Consider the following 5,565-nt stretch of genomic DNA (forward strand, 5'->3'; position numbering starts at 1 on the left):
CATGGCAAAGTACAATGTTATTAAGAGGAAAAACTAGCTCTCGCTACTTCCTCATCTGGAAGTATGGCATCATCAAAGTTCTAGATGTGAAAACCACTGGGATATGAGATTTGAAGTGTAGCTGGTTGTTCCCAAAGTCCGTTGCCCCCTGGGGGGGCTCAGTGGCACTGCAGGGGGAGCTTACAAGAAAACTGAATTGCATTGCATTGAGCCTAAAGAGAAGGCTATTTAGTCTTATTTGTACATTTATTATGTTAAGGCGGTAGCACTACTGCATGCAGCCTTCAGGCTTGGCTGTGGTAGGCTAATGTCTGTTACCTACTCTACGTACTTCTCTTGGATATGAGGCTAGCACTTAGAGTAGGCTATGGTCCTAATCCAGGTTCAGTGCTCTCTTCTCCACAGACTACAGAAAGCAGCATGTCCTCAGTCCAATAGTGGGTAAGTACAGCTAATTGGCTCAGCTGAATGTAGCTGACATGCTGACTCACTAGCATACAACTCACTAACACTGCACTTTGTAACAATTAGCTTCTCTGTATTAAATTACACAGCTTGTCTGCTAGCAGGCTATTTAACAGCATTTTGTGTTGGGCTCTGCTTGAAGCATAGGCTACTACAGTAACATGAATGACTTGTAAACAGGATGTCTAAATTTGTTTTATTAGCATTAACTTGTTATTTTTGCTAATGGTAGAATCAGCCTTGCATTTTAAAATGTCAGTAAAGATGCTAATTAGCATGCTCCTGCATGCTAACTTTAACTAGTTTTAACTAATTTAGCTCATCTGGTGAACTGAGGCTTTATCATAAACATAGTAAGTTTGATTGAACTACAAATTTAAGTGGTAGAAAATATTTTACCTACAAGGTTTTTAATGTAATGTAGCTTACCTAGTATATTTATTACAGTAGGCTATGGCTACTAAATTTGGTTTGTCATAGCCCTACTTGAGTAAACTTTTCTGACATTAGCCGTCATAAACAGCAACAAAGAACCTCCTCTTTTTCTTGACACTTCTGGTGTCTTGACAATTCTTGACAATTCTGGTGTCTATGTGGCTTAACTGTTTAATGGTAGTAGCATGCAGTTATTTTATCTTACAGTTTTAACATTCTTTCTAACTCCACCTTCACCTTGTGCTTTTCCTATTAAAGATCATTAATGACTTAACGCACTTCCAAATGACTGTGGGCAGCTGCTTGGGAGGTGCGTGTTGCCCAGAGGAGGAGGGAGAGAGACGGATGTAGAGCTGGCCCTGTCTGCGGCGCCCAGGCACCTGTGTGGAGACAGGTGAGTGAGCGTTCTGACGTCCCCCAATTATCACAAGTGACACAGTGTCAGCGAATTAGCTCCTGCTCAGCACCTCCTGGAGAGCAGGCAGCCAGCGGGAGGCCATGGCACACCTCCGGCTACATTCATCCTACACCCCTGTCGTCTCGCATTTACTCTTTATTCCTCCTATTCCACTTATGAGGCGCGCAGAGTTATATCAACATGAGAACTGTTTTGGAAGTTGATGTTTATATGCCAGATTATAAAAAATATACTGAATCTATATATTTTTTTATGACCTAAATTAAACTTGAGAGTAGCCTAAATTCATGTCAGGACTAAATGCAAGAGTAGAGCAGGACCATTGAAACATTTTCACAGAATACACTTGCTTTGGGGTGCTTACAAAAAGCAAATCTCGAAACTCAAGTGTTTCCCTGTTGATCCATTATATCTTGCTGGTTTCATGCATATTAAGTTCCCCTCTGAACCAAGAAAATAAGCTCATGCATGGAGGGGACAACTTTGCATTAGAGGGATGTGGAAATAAAAAGTGTTCTAATTTTGATATCTCTTCTTTTGCTATGGCCCCATCATAAAATGTATAAACACATGGACAACATTTCACTAGTGATGGTAAAACCGAAACCTCATGAAACATTGAACCACTTTGAGACAACTGCACTGAATATGACACACTGCTTCAAATCATTTGACACCTGCTGGATTTGTCTGTAATGCATTTGTGTGGATATGATGTAAAGCTTCTGTGAACCTCGCTCCTTCCTCTAACCCCCACTCCCCTTTTCTGTGACTTTTGTCTGAATGAATTTTATCACTTCCATTTTATTTTTATTCTCTTATAACTTATTCTCCTGTTTATTATGATACATGAATACGTAACGAGGCTTCGGTTTCATGTCACGTGATTTTTGGCGTGGTGAAGTGCGTATGGAAACAATGCTCAGCAACACTTCCGCTTCATAGGGTTGGTACAGTGTTGAGCTGAGAGGCTCGATAGTAACATCTCTACATTTCACACAACAAACTGAAGAAGTACTTTTATTGATACTCATTAACACCCATAACATAATGTAACTCTTACATTTAAAGACAGTTGACATTTGAGTTGTAGGATTCATATCCTTTTGGCAATGGGCTCTTGTTGTTTCCAGCCATGGGATTGTTAGGAATCAAAATGAAAGTGACTACTGGCCTAAGAACAAAACCTAGACTACTAATTATCTAGACTTCTGTTACTTAACTGGAAGGGAGACATACTGGCTTACAATGTCCTGACAAGCTTTTGTATTAGTCAAGGCTATGGCCTGCTAATTCATACATAGGTTTGTCTTGCTTTGTACATAAGCAAGTAGGATTGAGAGTTTTTGATTGTAACATAATTTTGGACTAGCTTACTTCAACTCTTTACCTACTCTTTGGTACATTTTACACTTTTAATACGTCTATATCACCTTTAGGCTGATCCGTGGACAGTTGCTCCTCTGCACCCTGCGTCTCATCTCCTCTCAGACACTAACACACCCCTTTCCCGGTGAAGTGAGTGCGATGAGCTGCTTATCGTGGATTCCTGCTGTTTCGGAGTACACGGGAGCGATATGTGCTCATTTTAAAATTCCTCTCTTAATTAACCGCTACTTCCCTCTCTCACCCGTCAATTCAGCCCAGCCCTGCTCGCTTTTGTAAGGACAGTCACGTCTGCCATTTGAAGTCCTAGAAAGTGTCTTTTCATTTCAAAATAAGCAAGATGAGTAGTTTAGCCACAACATAACACTTAAACTGTAATTGGCACAGAGGTTACTGGTTGTAAGGTGTGGTTGGACTGTTGATGGAGTTCTCTTACTTTATTTTAATGGCATGCACTGTATTACATTCATTTAATGTGAGCCGTAAAAACAGACAAATGAAAGGCAAGAATAGCCAAAGTTCTGCTTCATCCAAGGGTTGTGGGTTCAATGCCAAGACCAGCTGGTGAAGACCCCCTCTGTTCATGCAAGTATAGTAAACTGCTTTATTTGTCATCATTATACACACAAGTAGTACAACACAGTTACAAAAATCAGATGGAGAGTTCCTGCAGTTACTATGAGTCAACCTGAGCCACTGCTTTTGGATGTAGGGAACGAATAACTACCAGACACGTGTGGAACATGTATAGGTAACTTTCTACCCGCAAGTAGAATTGGTTTGCAGTTGAAGCTGACTTACAATCCTACATACAACCACTCAAAGGGTCACAGATTCCAGACAGTGAGAGAAGCCGTTCATGTCTACAACATTGTGTTTCTTTTTGTTCTTGTATTTCAACTTTTAAATCCAGAGCCAGATGATTGCTGGTACAAATCCCACTTTCTGTAAGACACTTCACCCAATTTACCCACTTTAGTGATAGTAACTGTTTAGGATGGGGAAAAGACACTCTAACCACTGTGCAATTGGTTTGCTGAGGGGGAGCTTAATGTATGATGTCTCTCTAATGGTTTGAATTCTTAAAGTTTTATTTTATTTTTATTTTTTTACCAGTAGATGTGAAACCTGTTCCCCCTTCTCTCACCTGGCCTTTATTCACTGCATCTAAGTAGGAATGAATTGTACTACTTTCCAAAGTCCAGTTCAGTGTGTTTGCTTGTGAAATATTAGAAAATCATTTAAGCATTTTAAATATATTACATACATATTATTTCTTTCAATATTTCAAACAAACAAATCTAACTCTGACTCAAATGGTAACTCTAAAGCCTCTTGATTAACTACAGTCATACAGTATGCATGTGTATGTGTGCGTGTGTTCTCTGCAGGAGCAGTTGTTGGCATCTGCTGAGAGACAAAAGTCCAGAAATAGGAGCAACTCTGAAACCACCTCTCTCACTGAGAACCTGAGAGAGAAGATACAACACCACCGGCCTATTCCCCATTACACTCCACTGGCCTACAACTCCCAAAAAGCTTTGCACCATGCTGTCATTAAGTGAAGGGGTATGTGACAGATAGAGATGTAACAAGTTTGGTTTTATGCTTATACTATACTATTATAATATCAATTAATTCACAAAGTTCTCACAGATCATAATGACATTAGTCAGTCTCATATAGATCAAAAATTAAATGCTTTGTTGTGGTAGTGAATAGCAAATTATGCACAGATCACAAACTCGCTCTGTTTCAGTGCAACCAGCATGACATTACTGTTATAACTATAACTGTATAATTGATTATATATTGTCAATCTTGGCATTTAATCCACACAAACATAAAAATCTTAGGCCCTATTTAAGAATTTAAGTGAAACGGTTACATTTTTATAATCTGAAACTGCACATGATAAAATGGTAACAAGTAGACAAATTTCTCTTACAGTAATTAGTTTCCTTAAGTATATATACTTTTTGACAAAAAGGTAGTTAACATATTAATACATTTGAGATTATACTAAATTGTGCATACATTGTACCTGTATTTTAGAAGGATTTTTTGTTGTTGATGACATAGAGGTATTACTTTTTAAAACTCACTGCTACTTCAATGTTTTTTTCCACAAACTTCCACTTAACTTACAGGTACTATCCCACCAAACCAAGTAATAATTTGGAAAACATGAAAAACATATTATTTTATCAGTCATATGCACTTTAAAAGTCTACTACAACAACCTTCTATTTAACTATAAACTTTTACTGTAATAAGTCACTGCTTATTTTGACTTTCACCTTGCATGTAACAGTTAAATAAAACTATGTATGCATTGGTTTCTTTGTAAAATAAAAAAACAAATGTTTATACATGCCACATTTTCAAATATTTAATGTCCCAGTAGTTTCTACATACAAGAGTTAATTAAATATGCAGCAGTGTTTGTTTTTGCAATAGTACAATTGATTCTTTTGACCCAAATTAAATCTACACTGACCTTGGCCTACTATTCACGGGATAAAGTCTCCAATAAAGAACCAACTAATCAATTTTAATGCTGCTTGCACTGAAGTATTATTATTGAGTGCATATTTTCTGTTAAGACGGAAAGATTAAAAAATGCAGAGGACTATATGTTAATCTAAAGATCCTGTGATAAAATCTGAGTTAGTTTTGATAGAAGGAATCCATAAGCACTATTTGGAAGAGCAGGGTATACAGAATATATTTATAGTAAGTATTAGTACCATTATAAAGTAAATTTTCAAAATCATTCATTACAAAAAACAGAAAAAGAATCCATGGATTTCAGAATGAAAATTAGGACTGTCAATTAACAATTTAAAACTAAATATTTT

At 37.4% G+C, this 5,565-nt stretch overlaps 1 long non-coding RNA gene across 1 annotated transcript; it reads left to right on the forward strand.

Annotated features, from left to right (window-relative positions):
* The first annotated feature begins 360 nt into the window (after positions 1–360).
* Positions 361–4,169, forward strand: LOC129457437 (uncharacterized). Its single transcript, XR_008649255.1, has 3 exons — positions 361–441; positions 1,159–1,294; positions 4,096–4,169. It is a non-coding gene; the product is annotated as an uncharacterized LOC129457437 (long non-coding RNA).
* The last annotated feature ends 1,396 nt before the right edge of the window (positions 4,170–5,565 follow it).

Source organism: Periophthalmus magnuspinnatus, chromosome 3 (genome assembly GCF_009829125.3).
Source record: "Periophthalmus magnuspinnatus isolate fPerMag1 chromosome 3, fPerMag1.2.pri, whole genome shotgun sequence".
In the NCBI taxonomy this organism is placed as follows: Eukaryota; Metazoa; Chordata; class Actinopteri; order Gobiiformes; family Gobiidae; genus Periophthalmus; species Periophthalmus magnuspinnatus.